The sequence below is a fragment of the Triticum urartu genome, chromosome 1A (assembly GCF_056163025.1).
Source record: "Triticum urartu cultivar PI428250 chromosome 1A, HENAU_Tu73, whole genome shotgun sequence".
Taxonomy (NCBI): domain Eukaryota; kingdom Viridiplantae; phylum Streptophyta; class Magnoliopsida; order Poales; family Poaceae; genus Triticum; species Triticum urartu.
Window position 1 is genome coordinate 26,069,989 of NC_141873.1, and position 22,740 is coordinate 26,092,728.

At 48.4% G+C, this 22,740-nt stretch overlaps 1 protein-coding gene and 1 pseudogene across 1 annotated transcript in view; one reads left to right on the forward strand and one right to left on the reverse strand.

Annotated features, from left to right (window-relative positions):
- LOC125543363 (uncharacterized) overlaps positions 1 to 22,740 on the reverse strand; it is a 93,290-nt gene that overhangs the window by 60,618 nt on the left and 9,932 nt on the right. The window lies entirely within an intron of this gene.
- LOC147988671 (uncharacterized) lies at positions 178 to 1,314 on the forward strand (annotated as a pseudogene).

Sequence of the window (22,740 nt, forward strand, 5' to 3'; positions counted from 1 at the left end):
TCGTGGGATGGCGCGATCGTAGCGCGGCGTGGCGATGGAGCCGGGTCAGCCGCCGATCCGCATTGTAAGCACTGAATAAGTTGAAGAGAAAACAGAAAAGCTGTGAGCCAGTTTGGGCACAGCGCAAAAGAAAAACCTGAGCGTGCGTGCGTGTATCGTTCTTGCTCTTCCACCTCTATGAGCACGAGCGAGTTGCCGATCTGCAACGACAACTGGCATCAGAGTCTCGTCGGAGATCCTATTGACATGGCCGGCGGCAAGGAGCCGATGCAAACGGACAAGGGTGACAGGTCAGGGTCGAAGTCACCCTCGAAGTCGCCGCCGCGCCGTTCACGATCACCATCCCGTTCTCCCCCGCAACGTGGACGGAGCCGCACGATCCGCGGCCGCGAGCTGGCGGCGCCGGTGGTGCAGAAGGTGATCCGGGAGTCTGGATCGGGGAACTGGCCGATGCTAACCAAGACGAACTACAACGATTGGTCGCTCTTGATGAAGGTGAAGCTGGAGGCGCGGGGCTACTGGGACGCCATCAAGCACGGCGACTTCGACTTCCACGAGGATTGTATGGCGCTGGAGGCCATCCTTGGAGCGGTGCCACCCGAGATGGTGGGCACGCTGGCCATCAAGCCGACGGCGAAGGCGGCGTAGGACGCGATCGCCACCATGCGCATCGGTGGTGACCGCGTGCGCGCGGCTAAGGCTCAGTCGTTGGCGCGGGACTTTGAGACCATCGAGTTTCGCGGTGGCGAGTCCGTGGATGATTTCGCGATGCGGTTGGGATCCATGATCACCAGCCTCAACATCCTTGGTGACAAGGTCACTGAGGAGAGGGCCGTCCACAAGTTTCTGCGAGTCGTGCCGCCGCGCTACTCGCAGATCGCTCTCGCGATTGAGAGGCTCGTTGACCTCAGCACACTGAGCATTGAGGACCTGACGGGGCGCCTTAAGGCTGCCGAGGAGCGGTACAGGAATGACAACGACTCGCATGCCGGCGGCAGCCTGTTGTACACTGCCGAAGAATGGGCGGCACGCACGAAGGAGAAGGGGCAAGGCGAGTCATCTCGCATGAAGGCCGCAGGCCGCGGTGGCGGCCGTGGCCGAGGTCAGCGCGGCAGAAAAGGCAAAGATGCCGCGCCCAACGGCAACGCGGCCAGTGGCGGTAACCATTTCAAAGGGACCTGCTACAATTGTGGGATTCAAGGACACATGTCCAAGGACTGCCGCAAGCCGCGCAAGCACGGCAAGAGGAGGCGAACGTGGCGCAAGTGCAGGAGGAGGATCCAGGACTACTCTTGGCTGTCTGCTGTGGCCTGACACTCACGCCGGACGAGCCGGCGAACCAGTTTGTCTACCTCAACGAGAAGAAAGTGGTTCCCAAAGAGGCGCCGCGCAATGGCTGGTACCTGGACACAGGGGCGAGCAATCACATGACAGACGATCACGTCGCGTTTGCCACTCTAGATGAGTCAGTGACCGGCGTCGTAAAGTTTGGCAATGGCTCGTCAGTACAGATCAAAGGCAGAGGCTCCGTGCTATTCAAATGCAGAAATAGCTCACACCGTGTACTGTCCAAGGTATATTATATCCCCAGCCTTTGTAGCAACATCATAAGCATTGGACAACTTGATGAGATTGGCTGTAAGACTGTTGTCGAGGACGGCGAGATGTGTGTGTATGATCAGGAAAGGATCCTACTGGTGCGTGTCAAGCGGACAGGAACAGGCTCTATGTAATGAAACTGAACATCACTGAACCCGTCTGCATGCTAGCAAGATCAGGTGACACTGCGTGGCAATGGCACGCGAGGTTCGGGCATCTGCATTTTTGTGCTCTCCATGATCTGGGCACGAAGGGCATGGTCAGTGGCATGCCTGCAGTGGATCAAGTGCATCAGGTCTGCTCCGGCTGCACTATTAGCAAGATGCACAGGAAGCCATTCCCATCAGCCTCGGCGTACAGGGCGGAGCAGCCTCTAGAGCTGTTTCATGGAGATCTCTGCGGGCCAATCTCACCAGCGACTGTAGCCGGTAACCGATATTTTTTGCTCATCGTGGATGACCATAGCAGGTTCATGTGGGTGGAGATGTTACGGACAAAGGGTCAGGCCCTGGAGTACTTCCGCAAGATCAAGGCGATCTCTGAAAATGAGCCTGGCCTGAAGCTAATGGCCTTCGGGAGCCACCGTGGCGGCGAGTTTAACTCCATGGCGTTCGCAAGCTTCTGCAATGAGTCTGGTGTGAAGCGTTACACGACGGCGCCCTACTCTCCGCAACAAAATGGCGTCGTCGAGAGGCGCAACCAGTCGGTGGTGGAGATGGCGTGTTGTCTCCTTAAGGTGATGAACGTGCCCTCTGTCTTCTGGGCAGAGGCGGTGAAGTCGGCGGTCCACATACTCAAATCGATCGCCGACGCGCGCACTGGACGGAGTCACGCCATATGAGGCGTGGCATGGGCGACGACCAAACGTCAGCTACTTCCGCACATTTGGCTGTAGAGTACATGTCAAGCATCTCGGCTCAGGTACTAGCAAGCTCTCTGATCGGTCGGCTCCAATGATGTTTCTTGGCTATGAGGATGGCAGCAAGGCGTACCGCGTGTATGACCCGGCCACCCGCAAGCTGCACATCACCAGGGATGTGGTGTTCGAGGAACACGTTCCCTGGGTTTCGAGCGGTGCGCCTGACGCGGTGACCACGGGTGCAGCGGTCAGCACATTCACGGTGGAGTACCACATCGACACCACTGCCGTCCACTGCGACGGCGGGGAGCTGCACACTCGAGGCTCACCTCCACCCACGCCTGCACCGCCGACGCCCTCACCACCGACACCAGGAGAACCAGCCACGCCCTCGCCGGTGCAGTTTGTCACACCAACCACGGGCGAGACGTACGTGGAGGACGGTGCCCCTCTTCGGTACCGCACCGTGGAGGACGCTGTCGAGCACGCCCAGCCTGTCACGTTGGAGTACAGTGGGTTGTGCCTCGTTGCGGCGGAGGAGCCAGCCAATATCGAGCAGGCCCTGGGCGAGGCGTGCTGGAAGGAGGCCATGGACGCCGAGATGAAGGCGATCACGGAGAACCGGACCTAGGAGTTTGTCGAGCTCCCGAGTGGCTACCACGCCATAGGCCTTAAATGGGTCTACAAGGTGAAGAAAGATCCCCAAGGTAACATTATCAAGTACAAAGCTTGCTTAGTGGCAAAGGGTTATGCACAGAGGCAGGGCATCAACTATGATGAGGTGTTCGCGCCGGTCGCGCGGATGGAGACGGTGCGTGTTCTGCTCGCACTAACGGCGCACAACGGCTGGGAAGTACATCACATGGATGTGAAGTCGGCGTTTCTCAATGGAGATCTCGCCGAGGAGGTGTACGTGCAGCAGCCACCGGGGTACGACGGTGCGGATCGCGGCCGGAGCGTGCTCCATCTGCGCAAGGCGCTCTACGGTCTGCGACAGGCACCGAGGGCTTGGAATTCCAAGCTGGACGCCACCCTTCTAGATCTGGGGTTCGAGTGCAGCCCATACGAGCACGACGTCTACCGCAAGCTGGCCGGAGATGCATCTCTGCTTGTGGGGGTGTACGTAGATGACCTGATCATCACCGGCAGCCGTGTTGACAAGATCAAAGATTTCAAGGCCCAGATGATGGAGAAGTTCAGCATGAGCGATGTTGGCTTGCTGTCGTACTACCTTGGTGTCGAGGTGGAGCAGTCCAGGACGGCGGTCACGATCTGTCAGAGCAGCTACGCCTGCAAGATCGTCGAGGATTTTGGCTTGAAGGGGTGCAATCCGCGCTCTACGCCCATGGAGAATCGGCTCAGCCTGTCAAAGGAAGATGGCAGCTCGCCGGAGGATGCCACTGCGTATCGTAGCGTGGTGGGCAGCCTCAGATACCTTGTCAACACAAGGCCGGATATTGCCTACGCAGTGGGCATCGTCAGTAGGTACATGGAATCACCCACCACACAGCACATGGCGGCTATCAGGCATATACTTCGGTACATCAGCGGGACGGCGGACTATGGGCTGAGATATGAGAAACATACTGACGGAGAGCCTGAATTGATGGGGTACAGTGACAGTGATCATGCCGGTGACGTCGATGATCGGAAGAGCACGTCGGGGATCTTCTTCTTCCTCGGGTGCAGTCCGATTTCTTGGGCATCACAGAAGCAAAGGATAGTTGCACAGTCATCTTGCGAGGCTGAGTATATTTGTAACGCCCTCGATGCGGCTATATCTCCTACGTGTAGAAGCACGACTTAGAGGCATAACCGCATTGAAAGCAATGTCGCAAATTAGGCAATCTTCAGAACATCCCATGTAATATAAATAATAAAAGGGGAAGGAACATAGTTGGCTTACACTCGTCACGTCAAACAAAGTACATAAATAGCATTACATCATCCAATCACTCATGGCCCGACTACGGTGCCAAAATAAAAGACCAACCCAACATGCGACACGGTCCCGATCGCCCCAACTGGGCACCACTACTGATCATCAGGGAAAGACACATAGTAACGACGGGAGGCTTCATCGAACTCCCACTTGAGCTCAAGCGCATCATCTGGAACGGAGTCATCAGGCCCTGCATCTGGTTTGGAAGTAATATGTGAGCCACAGGGACTCAGCAATCTCGCACCCTCGCGATCAAGACTATTTAAGCTTATAGGTAAGGTAAGGTAATATGTGGAGCTGCAGCAAGCGACTAGCATATATGGTGGCTAACCTGTTCGCAAAAGAGAGCGAGAAGAGAAGGCAAAGCACGAACGAAGAACTAGAGAACCAACTACGGCAAACATTAGTCCAACACCGTGTTCACTTCCTAGACTCCGACGATAAGAGACCATCACGGTAACACACACAGTTGATTCATTTTAATTAAGTTAAGGTTCAAGTTATCTACAACCGGACATTAAAAAATTCCCATCTGCCCATAACCGCGGGCACGGCTTTCGAAATTTCAAATCCCTGCATGGGAGTCCCAACTTAGCCCATGACAAGCTCTCATGGTCAATGAAGGATATACCTTCTCCCGGGACATTCCGATCAGACTCGGTATCCCGGTTCTACAAGACACTTCGACAAGTCAAAACAAATCCAGCAACACCGCCCGAATGTGCCGACAAATCCTGATAGGAGCTGCACATATCTCGTTCTCAGGACACACTCAGATGAGCTCTCCATACAACTAAAACCAAACCTTGAGTTTCCCCGAGGGGGCGCTACACAGGACTCTAGATCGGACCAACACTCAGAGGAGCACTGGCCCGGGGGGGTTTAAATAAGATGACCCTCGGGCTCCGGAAACCCAAGGGAAAAAGAGGCTAGGTGGAAAATGGTAAAACCAAGGTTGGGCATTGCTGGAAGAGTTTTATTCAAGGCGAACTGTCAAGGGGTTCCCATTATTACCCAGCCGCGTAAGGAACGCAAAATCTGGGAACATAACACCGATATGACGGAAACTAGGGCGGCAAGAGTGGAACAAAACACTAGGCAAAAGGCCGAGCCTTCCACCCTTTACCAAGTATATAGATGCATTAAGATAACAAGATAATATAGTGATATCCCAACAAGAAAATAATGTTCCAACAAGGAACGATCTCCAATCTTCACCTGCAACTAGCAACGCTATAAGAGGGGCTGAGCAAAGCGGTAACATAGCCAATCAACGAGTTGCTAGGACATGGTGGGTTAGAGGTTTGACAAGGCAATTTGAGAGGCATGATAAGCAAGTGGTAGGCATCGTAGCATAGGCATAGCAAAAGAGCGACCATCTAGCAAAGCAAAGATAGAAGTGATTTCGAGGGTATGATCATCTTGCCTGCAAAGTTGTCAGAGTTGATTGGATCCTCGAAAGCAAACTCAACGAGCTCCTCGTTAGCGAACTCGTATCTCGGCTCTACCCAAACAAGACAAACAAGCAAGAGGAACACAATCAACCACGTGCAAATGCTCGAACAACATGATGCAAATATGGTATGCTATGCAGGATGCGATATGTGATGCATATGCAAGATTTGGCAAGGAATGACTGAACCTGGCCTCAACATGGAAATGGCAAGCAAAACAAGTATGGCACCAGTCTGTGATAAACAGCAAGTAGCCAACTAAATGCAACAAGATAAATATGCTACAGCACTCACACATGACACAAAATACATGGCAGGGATCCACTCATGATGCTTGACAAAAGATAAACACTGAGCTACGGCCAATTCATCCATTAACAGGTTCAAACAATCATGGCAAAAGAGCAATTGGTAAACATATTTCAGACTTAGTGAAATTAACACTTGTTTGGAATTTCAGATCAGGTAGCACACTTTGGAGCATGAAAACTAGATGCTACAGGAACTTAACATGGCAAAGTAAAGTATGGCATGGAGCTACTCAAAGAGCTTAACAAAAGTCCCTTAGTGACCTTGAGACAAAAGGGATCAGAAAATACAATTGCAAGCATGTGAACATGGAAAAACATAATCAGATCACAGACTTAGTGAAAAACTGGAACATGCAAATCAGATATCAAGTAGGCATGTTTACGAGCTCGATGCACTCACTACAGAGCATGTCATGACAATCTAAGCATGCACACATCAAGAATACATATTATACAAGCTAGACATGGCAAGAACAATAACATAGCATGCACGGATCAACTACAACATCCTCGGCAAAATCGCTAACAAGTAGACAATCTGCCCAGATTCACGAAATAGCAAAAGTAGAGCTCGATTGACTCATGCTAGGGTGATCAATAATTGCAAACAAAGACATGGATGGATAGAGCACTACAATATTTATAAAACATCCTTACTGATCATCCTCAAAAGAGGCACGGATCACTAGGAAACAACATGAACATATGGCATATTGATAAAAACAGATCAAGGACTTGGTGGAATTGCTAAGTCCCTGAAATCAGCATTAACGAATGCACCACTTTGCAAGCTTGTGCTAGTCACCACACACATCACAAAAATACATGGATAGCACCACTGGAAAGATGACAAAGCATATAACAAAACACATGTAGAGCTCAGGGGCATATCATGCACACAATAATCATGGCAAAAATGACAAATAGCTATTTGGAGCAGCAGATCTGATAATTATCTCAATTAGCACTCTTCCAAAAGCATTTCGGGCATCACGATGAACTCAAATGAAAATGATGCAATGAGATGAAATGATGTGCTCTCTGAGACGAACATTTCGATATGCTATATGCCCAAAACGGATCTACGGATGCAAAGTTACGACATGATGAACATAGCAAAATAATTAGGGTTGGGGATAAAAGTCAACCCAAGATGCAGATCTGGATCTGGGGGGTACTGTAGCAGCACGGTTCCCGAGGATCGCCGGGGAGGTCGGCACCGGAGTTGTCGGGGGCGGCCGGAGTGAGGGGGTCTGTTGGGGATCGTAGCAGAAATTCAAAATTTTCTACGCATCACCAAGATTAATCTATGGAGTAATCTAGCAACGAGGGAAAGGAGAGTGCATCTACATACCCTTGTAGATCACTAAGCGGAAGCGTTCAAGTGAACGGGGTTGATGGAGTCGTACTCATCGTGATCCAAATAACTGATGATCCTAGTGCCGAACGGACGGCACCTCCGCGTTCAACACACGTACAGCCCGGTGACGTCTCCTATGCCTTGATCCAGCAAGGGAAGAAGGAGAGGTTGGGGAAGACTCCATCCAGCAGCAGCATGACGGCCTGGTGGTGGTGGAGGAGCGCGGGACTCCAGCAGGGCTTCTCCAAGCACTACGAGAGACGAGGAGGAAGAGGGGTAGGGCTGCGCCAACAGGGAGATTGAATCGTGTGTATGGCAGCCCAAAACACCCACTATATATAGGGGAAAGGGAGGGGCTGCGCCCCCACCTAGGTTTCCACCCCTAGGGGTGGCGGCCAGCCCTAGATCCCATCTAGGGGGCGGCCAAGGGGGGAGAGAGGGGGGCGCACCACTAGGTGGGCCTTAGGCCCATCTGAGGCTAGGGTTTCCCCTTTTTCCCTTCTCTCTTCGCCATGGGCCCTGGTGGGGGGGGCGCACCAGCCCACCTGGGGCTGGTCCCCTCTCGCACTTGGCCCACGCAACCCTCTGGAGCAGGTAGCCCCACCTGGTGGACCCCCGGGACCCTCCCGGTGGTCCCGGTACGTTACCGATAGCACCCGAAACTTTTCCGGTGACCAAAACAGGACTTCCCATATATAAATCTTTACCTCCGAACCATTCCGGAACTCCTCGTGATGTCCGGGATCTCATCCGAGACTCCGAACAACATTCGTTAACCGCGTACATACTTTCCCTATAACCCTAGCGTCATTGAACCTTAAGTGTGTAGACCCTACGGGCTCGGCAGTCATGCAGACATGGCCGGGACAACTCTCCGGTCAATAACCAACAGCGGGATCTGGATACCCATGTTGGCTCCCACATGTTCCACGATGATCTCATCGGATGAACCGCGATGTCAAGGACTTAATCAATCCCGTATACAATTCCCTTTGTCTAGCGGTACGATACTTGCCCGAGATTCGATCGTCGGTATCCCGATACCTTGTTCAATCTCGTTACCGGCAAGTCTCTTTACTCGTTCCGTAACACATCATCCCGTGATCAACTCCTTGGTCACATTGTGCACATTATGATGATGTCCTACCGAGTGGGCCCAGAGATACCTCTCCGTTACATGGAGTGACAAATCCCAGTCTCGATTCGTGCCAACCCAACAAATACTTTCGGAGATACCTATAGTGTACCTTTATAGCCACCCAGTTATGTTGTGATGTTTGGCACACCCAAAGCACTCCTACAGTATCCGGGAGTCGCACAATCTCATGGTCTAAGGAAATGATACTTGACATTAGAAAAGCTTTAGCATACGAACTACACGATCTTTGAGCTAGGCTTAGGATTGGGTCTTGTCCATCACATCATTCTCCTAATGATGTGATCCCATTATCAACGACATCCAATGTCCATGGTCAGGAAACCGTAACCATCTATTGATCAACGAGCTAGTCAACTAGAGGCTTACTGGGGACATGGTGTTGTCTATGTATCCACACATGTATCTGAGTTTCCTATCAATACAATTCTAGCATGGATAATAAACGATTATCATGAACAAGGAAATATAATAATAACCAATTTATTATTGCCTCTAGGGCATATTTCCAACAGTCTCCCACTTGCACTAGAGTCAATAATCTAGTTCACATCGCCATGTGATTAACACTCATAGGTCACATCGCCATGTGACCAACATCCAAGAGTTTACTAGACTCAATGATCTAGTTCTCATCACTATGTGATAAACACTCAAAGAGTTCTGGGTTTGATCATGTTATGCTTGTGAGAGAGGTTGTAGTCAACGGGTCTTGCCATATTCAGATCCCTATGTATTTCGCAAAACTTTATATCGTAGATGCTGCTACCACGTTCCACTTGGAGCTATTCCAAATTGTTGCTCCATTATACGTATCCGGTATCTCTACTAAGAGCTATCCGGATAGGTGTTAAGCTTGCATCGACGTAACTCTTTATGTCAAACTCTTTATCACCTCCATAACCGAGAAACATTTCCTTATTCCTCTAAGGATAATTTTGACCGCTATCTGGTGATCCACTCCTAGATCACCTTTGTACCCTCTTGCTAGACATGTGGCAAGGCACACATCAGGTGCGGCACTTAGCATGGCATACTGTACAGAGCCTATGACAAAAGCATAGGGGACGACCTTCGTCCTTCCTCTTTCTTCTGCGGTGGTCAATCTTTGAGTCTTACTCAACTTGACACCTTACAACTCAGGTAAGAACCCCTTCTTTGACTGATCTATTTTGAACTCCTTCAAAAACATGTCAAGGTGTGCGTCCTTTGAAAGTATCATCAGGCGTCTTGATCTATTTCTATAGATCCTGATGCCCAATATGTAAGCAGCTTTATCCAGGTCTTCCTTTGAAAATCACTCTTCAAACAACCGTTTGTGCTTTCCAGAAATTCTACATTATTTCGGGTCAACAATATGTCATCCACATATACTTATCAGAAATGTTGTAGTGCTCCCACTCACTTTCTTGTAAATACAAGTTTCTAGCAAACATTGTATAAACCTAAAAGCTTTGATCACTCCATCAAAACATATATTCCGATTCCGAGATGCCTGCTCTAGTCCATAGAAGGATTGCTGGAGCTAGCATACCTTTTAGCATTCTTAGGATCGTCAAAACCTTTTATTGTATCACATACAACTTTTCTTACGAAAACTGGTAAGAAAACTTGTTTTGACATCCGTCTGTAAGATTTCATAATCGAAAAATACAGCTAATGCTAACATGATTCCGACGGACTTAAGCATCACTACAGGTGAGAAATTCTCATCGTAGTCAACTCCTTGAACTTGTGAAGAAACTCTTTCCCACAAGTCGAGCTTCATAGACGGTAACATTACCACCCACGTCCGTCTTCTTCTTAAAGACCCATTTATCTCAATAGCTTGCCGATCATCGGGCAAGTCCACCAAAGTCCATACTTTGTTCTGATATATGAATCCTATCTCGGATTTCATGGCTTCTAACTATTTGTCGGAATACCGGCCCACCATCACTTCTCCATAGATCGTAGGTTCATTGTTGTCTAACAACATGATGTCTAAGACAGGATTACCGTACCACTTAGGAGTAGTACATATCCTTGTCGACCTACGAGGTTCGATAGCAACTTGATCCGAAGCTTCATGATCACTATCATTAACTTCCTATTCAACAGGCGTAGGTGCCACAGAAAACATCTTTCTGTGTTGCATCATTCTCTGGTTGAAATAATGGTTCGACAACCTCATCAAGTTCTATCTTCCTCCCACTCAATTCTTTCGAGAGAAACTCCTTCTCGAGAAAGGACCCGTTCTTAGCGACAAACAATTTGCCCTCGGATCTGAGATAGAAGGTATACCCAACTGTCACCTTTGGGTATCCTATGAAGATGTGTTTGTCCGCTTTGGGTTCGAGCTTCTCCGGCTGAAGCCTTAAGCATCGCAGCCCCAAACATTAAGAAACGACAACTTTGGTTTCTTGGCAAACTAATGTTCATACGACGCCGTCCCAACGGACTTAAATGGTGTCCTATCTAAAGTGAATGCAGCTGTCTCTAACGCATAACCTCGAAATGAAAACGGTAGATTGATAAGAGACATCATAGATCGCACCATATCTCATAAGGTTCGATTACGACGTCTGGACACACCATAACCCAGTGGTGTTCCAGGTGGCTTCAACTGTGAAACAATTCCACAATGTCTTAAGTGTTTTCCAAACTCATAACTCAGATATTCTCATTGATCAGATCGTAGGAATTTGATCTTCTTGTTATGATGATTCTTAACTTCACTCTGAAATCGCTTGAACTTTTCAAACGTTTCAGACTTGTGCTTCATCAAGTCAATATACCTATATCTACTCAAATCGTCAGTGAAGATGAGAAAATAGCGATATCCACCGCACGCTTCAATTCTCATTGGATCACACGCATTAGCATGTATGATTTCCAACAAGTCACTTACCCGTTTCATTGTACCTGAAAGCGGGGTCTTAGTCATCCTGCCTATGAGGCATGGCTCGCATGTGTCAAGCGATTCAAAATCAAGTGAGTCCAAACATCCATCGACATGGAGTTTCTTCATGCATCTTACGCCAATATGACCTAAGCGGCAGTGCCACGAGAAAGTGGTACTATCATTATTAACTCTACATCTTTTGGCATGAACATGTGTATTACCACGACCGAGATTCAATGAACCATTCACATAGGGTGCATGACCATGAAAGGTATCATTCATGTAAACAGAATAACCATTATTCTCTAACTTAAATGAATGACCGTATTGCAATGAACATGATCTGATCATATTCATGCTCAACGTAGACACCTGATAACATTTATCTAGGTTCAATACTAATCCCGAAGGCAGATGGAGCATGCGATGGTGATCTCATCAACTTTGGAAACACTTCCAACACACATCGTCATCTCGCCCTTAGCCAGTCTCCGTTTAGTCCGTAGCTTTTGCTTCAAGTCACCAGTAATAGCAACTGAACCAGTATCCAATACCCAGGTGCTACCAGGAGTACTAGCGAGGTACACATTAATAACACGTATATACTTTGTTGAAGTTGCCAGCCTTCTTATCTACCATGCATTTGGGGTAATTCCGCTACCAGTGACCGTTCCCCTTACAATAGAAGCACTTAGTCTCGGCTTTGGGTTCAACCTCGGGTTCATTCACTGGAGCGGCAACTGGTTTGCCATCCATGAAGTTTCCCTTCTAGCCCTTGCCATTCTTGAAACCAGTGGTCTTGTTAAACCATCAACACTTGATGCTCCTTCTTTGATTTCTACCTTTTGCGGTCTTAAGCACCGCGAACAGCTCCGGGATCAACTCCATCCCTTGCATGTCATAGTTCATCACGAAGATCTAGTAGCTTAGTGATAGTGGCTAGAGAACTCTATCAATCACTATCTTATCTGGAAGTTTAACTCCCACTTGATTTAAGTGATTGTAGCACCCAGACATTCTGAGCACATGCTCACTAGCTGAGCTATTCTCCTCCATCTTGTTGGCAAAAGAACTTGTCAGAGGTCTCACGCCTCTCAACACGGGCATGAGCCTGAAATCCCAATTTCAGCTCTTGGAAGATCCCATATGTCTTATGGCGTTCAAAACGTCATTGGAATCCCGATTCTAAGCCGTAAAGTATGGTGCACTAAACTATCAAGTAGTCATCAGGATGTATCTGTCAGGTCTTCACAACATCCACAGACGACGTTGTAGGGGTTTGCACATCGAGCGGTGCATCAAAGACGTAAGCCTTCTGTGTAGTAGTGAGGACACTCCTCGGACTACGAACCTAGTCCGCATCATTGCTTACAATATCTTTCAAGTTAATCTTTCTCTAGGAACGTATTGAAACAGGGAGCTACAATGTGAGCTATTTATCTACAACATATTTGCGAAGACAATTCATACTATGTTCATGATAATTGAGTTCATCTAATGAACTCCCACTCAGATAGACATCCCTCTAGTCATCTAAGTGAAACATGATCCGAGTCAACTAGGCCGTGTCCAATCATCACGTGAGACGGACTAGTCAACATCGGTGAACATCTTCATGTTGATCGTATCTTCTATACGACTCATGCTCGACCTTTCGGTCTTCCGTGTTTCGAGGCCATGTCTGTACATGCTAGGCTCGTCAAGTCAACCTAAGTGTTTTGGCTGTGTAAATCTGGCTTACACCCGTTGTATTCGAACGTTAGAATCTATCACATCCGATCATCACGTGGTGCTTCGAAAAAACGAACTTTCTCAACGGTGCATAGTTAGGGGGAACACCTTTCTTGAAATTTTAGTGAGGGATCATCTTATTTAAGCTACCGTCGTTCTAAGCAAATAAGATGTAAAACATGATAAACATCACATGCAATCAAATAGTGACATGATATGGCCAATATCATTTTGCTCCTTTTGATCTCCATCTTCGGGGCTCCATGATCATCGTTGTCACCGGCATGACACCATGATCTCCATCATCGTGTCTTCTTGAAGTTGTCTCGTCATCTATTACTTCTACTACTATGGCTAATGCTTTAGCAATAACGTAAAGTAATTACATGACGTTTATGTTGACACGCAGGTCATGAATAAATTAAGACAACTCCTATGGCTCCTGCCGGTTGTCATACTCATCGACATGCAAGTCGTGCCTATTACAAGAACATGATCAATCTCATACATCACATATATCATTCATCACATCCTTTTGGCCATATCACATCACAAGGCATATGCTCCAAAAACAAGTTAGACGTCCTCTAATTGTTGTTGCAAGTTTTTACGTGGCTGCTATAGGTTTCTAGCAAGGACGTTTCTTACCAACGCCAAAACCACAACGTGATTTGCCAATTTCTATTTACCCTTCATAAGGACCCTTTTCATCGAATCCGATCCGACTAAAGTGGGAGGGACAGACACCCGCTAGCCACCTTATGCAACTAGTGCATGTCAGTCGGTGGAACTAGTCTCACGTAAGAGTACGTGTAAGGTTGGTCTAGGCCGCTTCATCCCACGATGCCGCCGAATCAAGATAAGACTAGTAACGGCAAGTAAATTGACAAAATCAACGCCCACAACTACTTTGTGTTCTACTCGTGCATAGAAACTACGCATAGACCTAGCTCATGATGCCACTGTTGGGGATCGTAGCAGAAATTCAAAACTTTCTACGCATCACCAAGATCAATCTATGGAGTAATCTAGCAACGAGGGGAAGGAGAGTGCATCTACATACCCTTGTTGATCGCTAAGTGGAAGAGTTCAAGTGAACGGGGTTGATGGAGTTGTACTCGTCGTGATCCAAATCACCGATGATCCTAGTGCCGAACGGACGGAACCTCCACGTTCAACACACGTACAGCCTGGTGACGTCTCCTATGCCTTGATCTAGCAAGGGGAGAAGGAGAGGTTGGGGAAGACTCCATCCAGCAGCAGCACGACGGCGTGGTGGTGGTGGAGGAGCGCGGGACTCCAGCAGGGCTTCGCCAAGCACTACGAGAGACGAGGAGGAAGAGGGGTAGGGCTGCGCCAACAGGGAGATTGACTCGTGTGTATGGCAGCCCAAAACACCCACTATATATAGGGGAAAGGGAGGGGCTGCGCCCCCACCTAGGTTTCCACCCCTAGGGGTGGCGGCCAGCCCTAGATCCCATCTAGGGGGCGGCCAAGGGGGGAGAGAGGGGGGCACACCACTAGGTGGGCCTTAGGCCCATCTGAGGCTAGGGTTTCCCCTTTTTCCCTTCTCTCTTCGCCTTGGGCCCTGGTGGGGGGGCGCACCAGCCCACCTGGGGCTGGTCCCCTCTCACACTTGGCCCACACAACCCTCTGGGGCAGGTAGCCCCACCTGGTGGACCCCCGGGACCCTCCCGGTGGTCGCGGTACGTTACCGATAGCACCCGAAACTTTTCCGGTGACCAAAACAGGACTTCCCATATATAAATCTTTACCTCCGAACCATTCCGGAACTCCTCGTGATGTCCGGGATCTCATCCGAGACTCCGAACAACATTCGTTAACCGCGTACATACTTTCCCTATAACCCTAGCGTCATTGAACCTTAAGTGTGTAGACCCTACGGGCTCGGCAGTCATGCAGACATGGCCGGGACAACTCTCCGGTCAATAACCAACAGCGGGATCTGGATACCCATGTTGGCTCCCACATGTTCCACGATGATCTCATCGGATGAACCGCGATGTCAAGGACTTAATCAATCCCGTATACAATTCCCTTTGTCTAGCAGTACGATACTTGCCCGAGATTTGATCATCGGTATCCCGATACCTTGTTCAATCTCGTTACCGGCAAGTCTCTTTACTCGTTCCGTAACACATCATCCCGTGATCAACTCCTTGGTCACATTTTGCACATTACGATGATGTCCTACTGAGTGGGCCCAGATATACCTCTCCATTACACGGAGTGACAAATCCCAGTCTCGATTCGTGCCAACCCAACAGATACTTTCGGAGATACCTGTAGTGTACCTTTATAGCCACCCAGTTACGTTGTGACGTTTGGCACACCCAAAGCACTCCTACGGTATCCGGGAGTCGCACAATCTCATGGTCTAAGGAAATGATACTTGACATTAGAAAAGCTTTAGCATACGAACTACACGATCTTTGAGCTAGGCTTAGGATTGGGTCTTGTCCATCACATCATTCTCCTAATGATGTGATCCCGTTATCAACGACATCCAATGTCCATGGTCAGGAAACCGTAACCATCTATTGAACAACGAGCTAGTTAACTAGAGGCTTACTAGGGACATGGTGTTGTCTATGTATCCACACATGTATCTGAGTTTCCTATCAATACAATTCTAGCATGGATAATAAACGATTATCATGAACAAGGAAATATAATAATAACCAATTTATTATTGCCTCTAGGGCATATTTCCAATAGGGTCGGCGCCGGAGGCCTGCGGCGGCGTGGTGGCGTCCGGTGGCGGCGCTCGCCGCTGCGGGAGGAGGAGGCGGGCGGCGCGAGGCCGGGGCGGCGCGGCGGAGCGATGAGGCAGCCGGGCGGCGCCGGAGTTCGCCGGAGATGGCGCCGGGCGGCGAAGTGGCGGCGGGGCGCGGGGAAGAAGCCGGGCGGCGGGGCGCGGCGACTCTGGCCCAGGCGGGAGCGGCGGAGGGCCGGCTTCGGGCCGGGACGGGCCGGCTGCGGGAGGAGCCCGGCGTGCCACGTGGCAGAGCCTCAGTGGCGATGGGCGGCGGCGGACGCGGTGTCCGTCGCGGCTGACATGTCCGGCTAGCGACAGGCGATTTTTAGGGTTTGGGGACGAAGGAGATCCGGGAATTCGAAGGAGGACCTACTTATAGGCATAGGAGGAGCTAGGAGTGTCCAAATGAGGTGCAATTTTCGGCCACGCGATCATGATCGAATGCTCTAGATGATGGAGAGGGTTTTGGTGGGTTTTGGGCCAAATTGGAGGGGTGTTGGGCTGCAACACACACGAGGCCTTCTCGTTCCCTCGGTTAACCGTTGGAGCATCAAACGAAGTCCAAATGGTACGAAACTTGGCAGGCGGTCTACCGGTAGTAAACCAAGGCCGCTTGGCAAGTCTCGGTCCAATCTAGAAATGTTTAACCCCCACACACGAAAGAAAAGTAGAAATGACCATCGGAGGAGAACGGAACGCCGGAATGCAAAACAGACAACGGGGAAAATGCTCGGATGCATGAGACGAACACGTATGCAAATGCAATGCACATGATGACATGATATGAGATGCATGACAACAACAACAACACACGAAGACAAAAAAACCCGAACCCGAGAAAATGAAATAACTTAACGCCGGAAACGGCAAGAGTTGGATTACATATTAGGTAAATCATATCCGGGGTGTTACAATATTGCAGCCGCACTTGCAGCATCCCAGGGAGTTTGGTTGAGCAGATTGTTGGCTGATCTACAAGAGACTGAATCTGACAGATGGAGGCTGCTGATTGACAACAAGTCTGCCATAGCTTTGAGTAAGAATCCAGTGTTCCATGAGCGCACTAAACACATAGATATCAGATATCATTATATTCGAGAGTGTGTTGAAAACGGGCAAGTTGAGGTGGAGCACGTGAGCACAAGTGAGCAGGTGGCGGATATTCTAACAAAGCCATTGGGGCGAGTCAGGTTCTTGGAGCTGCGACAGAAGATGGGGATCATCGAGCTCAAGAGGAAGCGACGTGCTTAAGGGGGTGATTTGTTGTGTTAATCACGTGGCCAGTTTATTTGTTTTTTCTGTTAAGTGGACTACATTAGTTAGTAGGCCCATCAAGTTTGCTTATTCATTAAGATTTGCTTTGGGTCAGAGGCGTGCTGCGTTCACGCTGTGACCAAGGGTTTAGCGCTAGGTTTGTTAGGCCACGCCGTGGAGATCGTGGGATAACGCGATCATAGCGCGGCGTGGCGATGGAGCCGGGTCAGCCGGCGATCCGCGTTGTAAGCCCTAAATAAGATGAAGAGAAAACAGAAAAGTTGTGAGCCAGTTTGGGCAGAACGCAAAAGAAAAACCTGAGCGTGTGTGCGTGTATCGTTCTTGCTCTTCCACCTCTGTGAGCGTGAGGGAGTTGCCGATCAGCAACGACAATTTCTAGTTTAGTAGAGGATTTCTTACTGAGTAAGATTAGTTGTATTATGAATAAACATGTTAATAATAAAAAGTTACACTCATAGATGAAAATTTACAACTGATTTTTAAAGTAATCGTCTACGCCATCAACTTGGCATTTTTTCCCTCAAACGCTCACCGAATTGAACGTCTCATTTTGTATTAAGATCAATCCGTGCAACTGCACGGGCTAGCACTATTAATATTTGTTGGAGGAGAGGTTGTATGAATTAGAAAGATCATAAGGAATCAGATTTTATATGCATGTAAACAGCGTTTTTAAATTAGGCATATGCGTGGAGTTACACGCCTCCGTCCAATTTGTGCTTATATTGTTTATGCACATTATGTCTAATAGTCTATGGAATGTCCTAAAATCAAATGATCTATTTTAGCATATGTTTCCTTTTTGGCATAAAAACCTGGTGGAGTTTGTCAGAGTTAATTTGAGCTTAAAATATGGAGAAGTAATAATCGTACATTTGCAGATTAGTACTCCCTCTGTAAAAAAAATATAAGATCATTTAGAACTAAAGTAGTGATCTGAACGATCTTATATTTCTTTACAGATGGAGTATCAACTAATATACAACCGAGAATAGCATCCATTTTCATTGGATTAAAACATGTGTATAAAATAGAAGAACTATGCAAGGCGCTCTGTCAGTAACATGTCATATTCTATGCACATAGAACATCAGAAGGGTTATTATATATTATTTTGATGCCTTAAGTGGGATAAATTAATTGAACATAAGTTAATTTTCTAGTCATGAAACTGCTAGATGTTTGCTTTCATGATTGACGTGGAGAATTTTTGCTCTTATCTGTATCAATTTATGACTTCTGATGCACTCAGGTTTTTATTAGTATGTGATTTTCTGCACTTAATCATATTTTTTAGGTGTTGTTTTATTCTGTTTAGAAGACCACAAAGAGAACATAAACATGCTATATATGCCAGCAATTATCACCACCACCACACTTTTGCAAACAATCAGTAGAATCCACCGCTCATGTATCATGCAAATTGTAAGAGATCGTATCGTATATCAAATAATTAAAGTGCATGTAGAAAATAAAAAAAACAGGTTTAGCACGTGCATGAACCATATCTTCATGATGATAACTTACACCGGGTGACATTTTATGTAGAGGCATCCGGAGGCATACTTGCCCGGTACTTGTTATCACCTCTGGACTCAACTTCAGCTAGTCGACTCTCAAGTCATCACATGCTTTTTTATTGCAAACAATATTTAAGTTCCCGTGTTGTTAAAGAAGTACTTACCTCATATGCACATAATAAACATATTAGGGGAAAATTAGTAATCAACTTGGACTCATATGACGGGCCGATGGAAAATATAAATGCCATAAAGTGGCTTTTACCTACAACTGATAGATTGATTCTTGCATGGATAGCTAATATAGAAGGAAATTCATCAAGGAAGCATATAGACATGTGTGCATTAATCAGAAATAAATTATCTTATAAATATATGTTAGACTTAGGAATGATGAAAATAAACTCAGATATCAATGTTTATACATAAATGAGGGAATTTGGTGGTTAGTCTGAATGCATGCAAAATGTATACTTTACAAAATTTGAGGAAACGGCAAGATGGGTTTTTACATGGATGCATAGTCCAAGATACGCTTTGTTCCTATAATCAATATAAAATGTATTACATATTTATCCGATGTCACTAGTAGAAAACAGGGCTATGGTCCAGGCCGGCTCAGCCCATTAGTCCCGGTTCAGTGTTGAACCGGGACTAATGTGGGCATTGGTCCCGGTTCGTGAGCCCAGGGGGGCGGCCGTACCACGTGGGCCATTGGTCCCGGTTCGTCTGGACCTTTTGGTCCCGGTTGGTGGGACGAACCGGGACCAATGGGCCTCGCTCCTGGCCCACCACCATTGGTCCCGGTTGGTGGCCTGAACCGGGACCAAAGGCTCCCCTTTAGTCCCGGTTCTTGCCACAAACCGGGACCAATGAGGTGCCTATATATACCCTCGCCCGCGAGCAGAGCACTCCAGCGCTCTGTTTTTCTCTGGCCGGCGAGGGGAGGGGTTTGTGGTGCTCTAGCTCACCTCCTATGCACATGAGGTGTTCGATGGAATGTCCGAGCCACACTACTTAAACTTTCTCCTCTCGAAGCTCGACCTCCAAGCTCCATTTTCCTCGAGATTTTTCTAGATTTAGCGGTCCGTCACGCCCCGTCCCCGTCTTCACCGCCGTCGATCACCCGCGCTGATCTCATCACCGACACCACCGTGGTGAGCCTCTTGTTCTTATCTTCTTTCTGAAAGGAAAAATATTCTTACTTGTCTGTTTAGATAGATACTTGTATCATTTTCTTACATTTATTATTGCATCTTATATAGTGCGATGGTTTTGGTATCCGCCCCCGTCGGCCCTCGTCCTGTCTATGATTCGGATTTGGTATGTATATTATCTTCATAACTATTGGTTCATTTATTGTTTATGAAAATTATGCCGACCAACGTGACAGATTTTATTTATCTAGGATGTATGCGAATCGGAAATGCCAACCGACCCTATTGTCGAAAGGTTAAATTTAGTTGAAGAAGAAAACAATTTGTTGAAGGAAAAAATAAAAAAAATTGAGGAGGAGAAGATGATATTGGAGTTGCATGTTGCGGATGTCGTCGATGATCACAAGATCAAGATGGATGCAATGCGCTTGAAGATTAGAAAGATTAGAAAATATGCCATTCATACCGAGGCTTGGTATCATTATGCCGTTGGATCAATTGTTACCTTGGTTGCGATTATGATCGCATTTGTTTTCGCATTGAAATGTTTTACATAGTTTCAATGTATGGTTTAATTAATTAGATGCTCTGGAGAGCTATATGTTGTTAGATGAGAACTATGTATGCACTTTGGTTTTAATGTGATGATGAACTTCTATTAATTTGGACACTTAATTATATATAATGCACGCAGATGAACCGGCAATGGATGTACGGTGACAGACACACCCGCGAGTACATTAAGGGCGTGCATGAGTTTCTCGATGCGGCTGAGGCAAACAAGCAGAATGGTTTTATGTGATGTCCATGCACTGAATGTGGGAATACGAGGTCTTACTCTAACCGGAAAATCCTTCACTCCCACCTACTTTACAAGGGTTTCATGCCACACTATAATGTTTGGACAAGGCACGGAGAAATAGGGGTTATGATGGAAGACGGCGAAGAAGAAGAGTACGATGACAACTATGTGCCCCCTGAATACGGATCGAACCAGAGACAATTAACTGGCCAGACCGTTGCCGGACTTGGTTCTTCGGGGCTGGCGGAACCCTGGACCCTGAAACAGGGAAGTGCATTTGGACGAACGATCAAATGGACATACCAGTCAGTAAGCTTAAGCAGTATATCGAAGCAGCGCAGGAAGGGACGTTCTTTCCAGACAGAGAGAACGACGAGCTCACAGTGGCCCTCGGGAATCCTGAGCACCCTGGACGGACACGAGGCACGCCAGGCTCCGTTCTGTGGAAGGTTGGGTTTCCGGACGCAGGCAGTTACAAATCCCATGAGAGGAGGAAAAAAGTGCAGCAGACCCAAATGCAAGCGCTGCAAGCAAGGGTGGACGCGATAGAGGAACGAGAAGCAAATCGCAGCAAACGTACTACCGAAACCTCCCCCGAAGCTACCCCGCCATCTCAGCGCAGAAGCAGCGTGGCTTCCACCGAGCTGCTTCAGCTAGAGCATGCCTTGACGGCTCCTGCCAGCTATCCCGTGGATGCTATCACGGAGTCTCAAAATTGCCACCTTATGACGCAATGGATGAATTTGAAGGTCAAGGCGGCTGTTGGCTCTGTTTATCCTACTGAACCCGGCGCAACTTTTCACTGCCAGCCGATTCCAGAAGGATATGCTAGGGTGATGGTGGATGAGATAACGGAGGGATTTGAGGACCTCCAGCTTGACCACCCTACCGGTGAAGGGGAGACTCAGCTGGGGTCTGCTCTGAAGACTCCATGCCTATGGCGGAAGGACCTCATCAACCTTCCGAACTGGACGCCACCGCCTCCTCCTCCTCCTCCGGCGAGTCAGGGCACTCCGCCTCCACCGCCTCCTCCTCCTCCGGCGAGTGACGATCAGGGCCCTCGGCTGGCTCCTTCTCCGGCGCGTGGCGGCACTCCGCCTCCTTCTCCGCCTGCGCCGACGCGCCCGAGCAGCCCGCCTCCTCCTTCTCCGCCTCGTCAGCAAGGGCGGAAGAGACCTGCCGCCGCTCCAGCTGCTCCGGCGCGTCGTAGTCCTTCTCCTCCGCCGCTTAAACAAGTAAAGAAGACAACCGCTACGTCTGCTCGGTCGGCGTCTAGCAGTACAACCAGAGGCGGGAGGACATACAGATTCGGTCCTTCTCTGAAGACTCCAGAGAAGTTACCATACGAGAGGACCCAGGAGGAGAACGCCGAGATCGCGCGAGAAGAAGTGAAGAAATTCTTTGAAGGGGTGAAAGCAAAGAAACATCCACCTCCAGAGGAGAAGGTAGATCGGGTGAAAGTGAAGCGCACTCTGGCTGCCCTGACAAAACCACCGAAGTCTGATTCGCCGAAAGGAAAATATGACCGCATTATTGGAAAGGAATTTGCCGAAGCAGAGCGGTCGGGAATTACTGTCAGTGATCAAAGGCTGAAACAACGACGAGCTGGGAAACAAATTGCCCAGCTCGGCAAACAAGCGAAGCAATCGTGCCCCCGCTCAAGGTGCCTAGCCACAACGTCGATAATGATCCGAGGATGGTGCCCGGTTATAGCAATCCTGCAGATTACCTGCCCGACGAAGTACATTATGACCCCATGGACGTGCAGATACAAAGATACGAGTATGGGAAGCCTCTCGTCAAAGATGAAAGATCTCTATCAACGATGATGCGAAGATTGCATGATTGGTACTTGAAAATCTGCAGAGACTCTGTGGGGAGGAGTACTTTGTATGCGAGAGTTAAACCGGA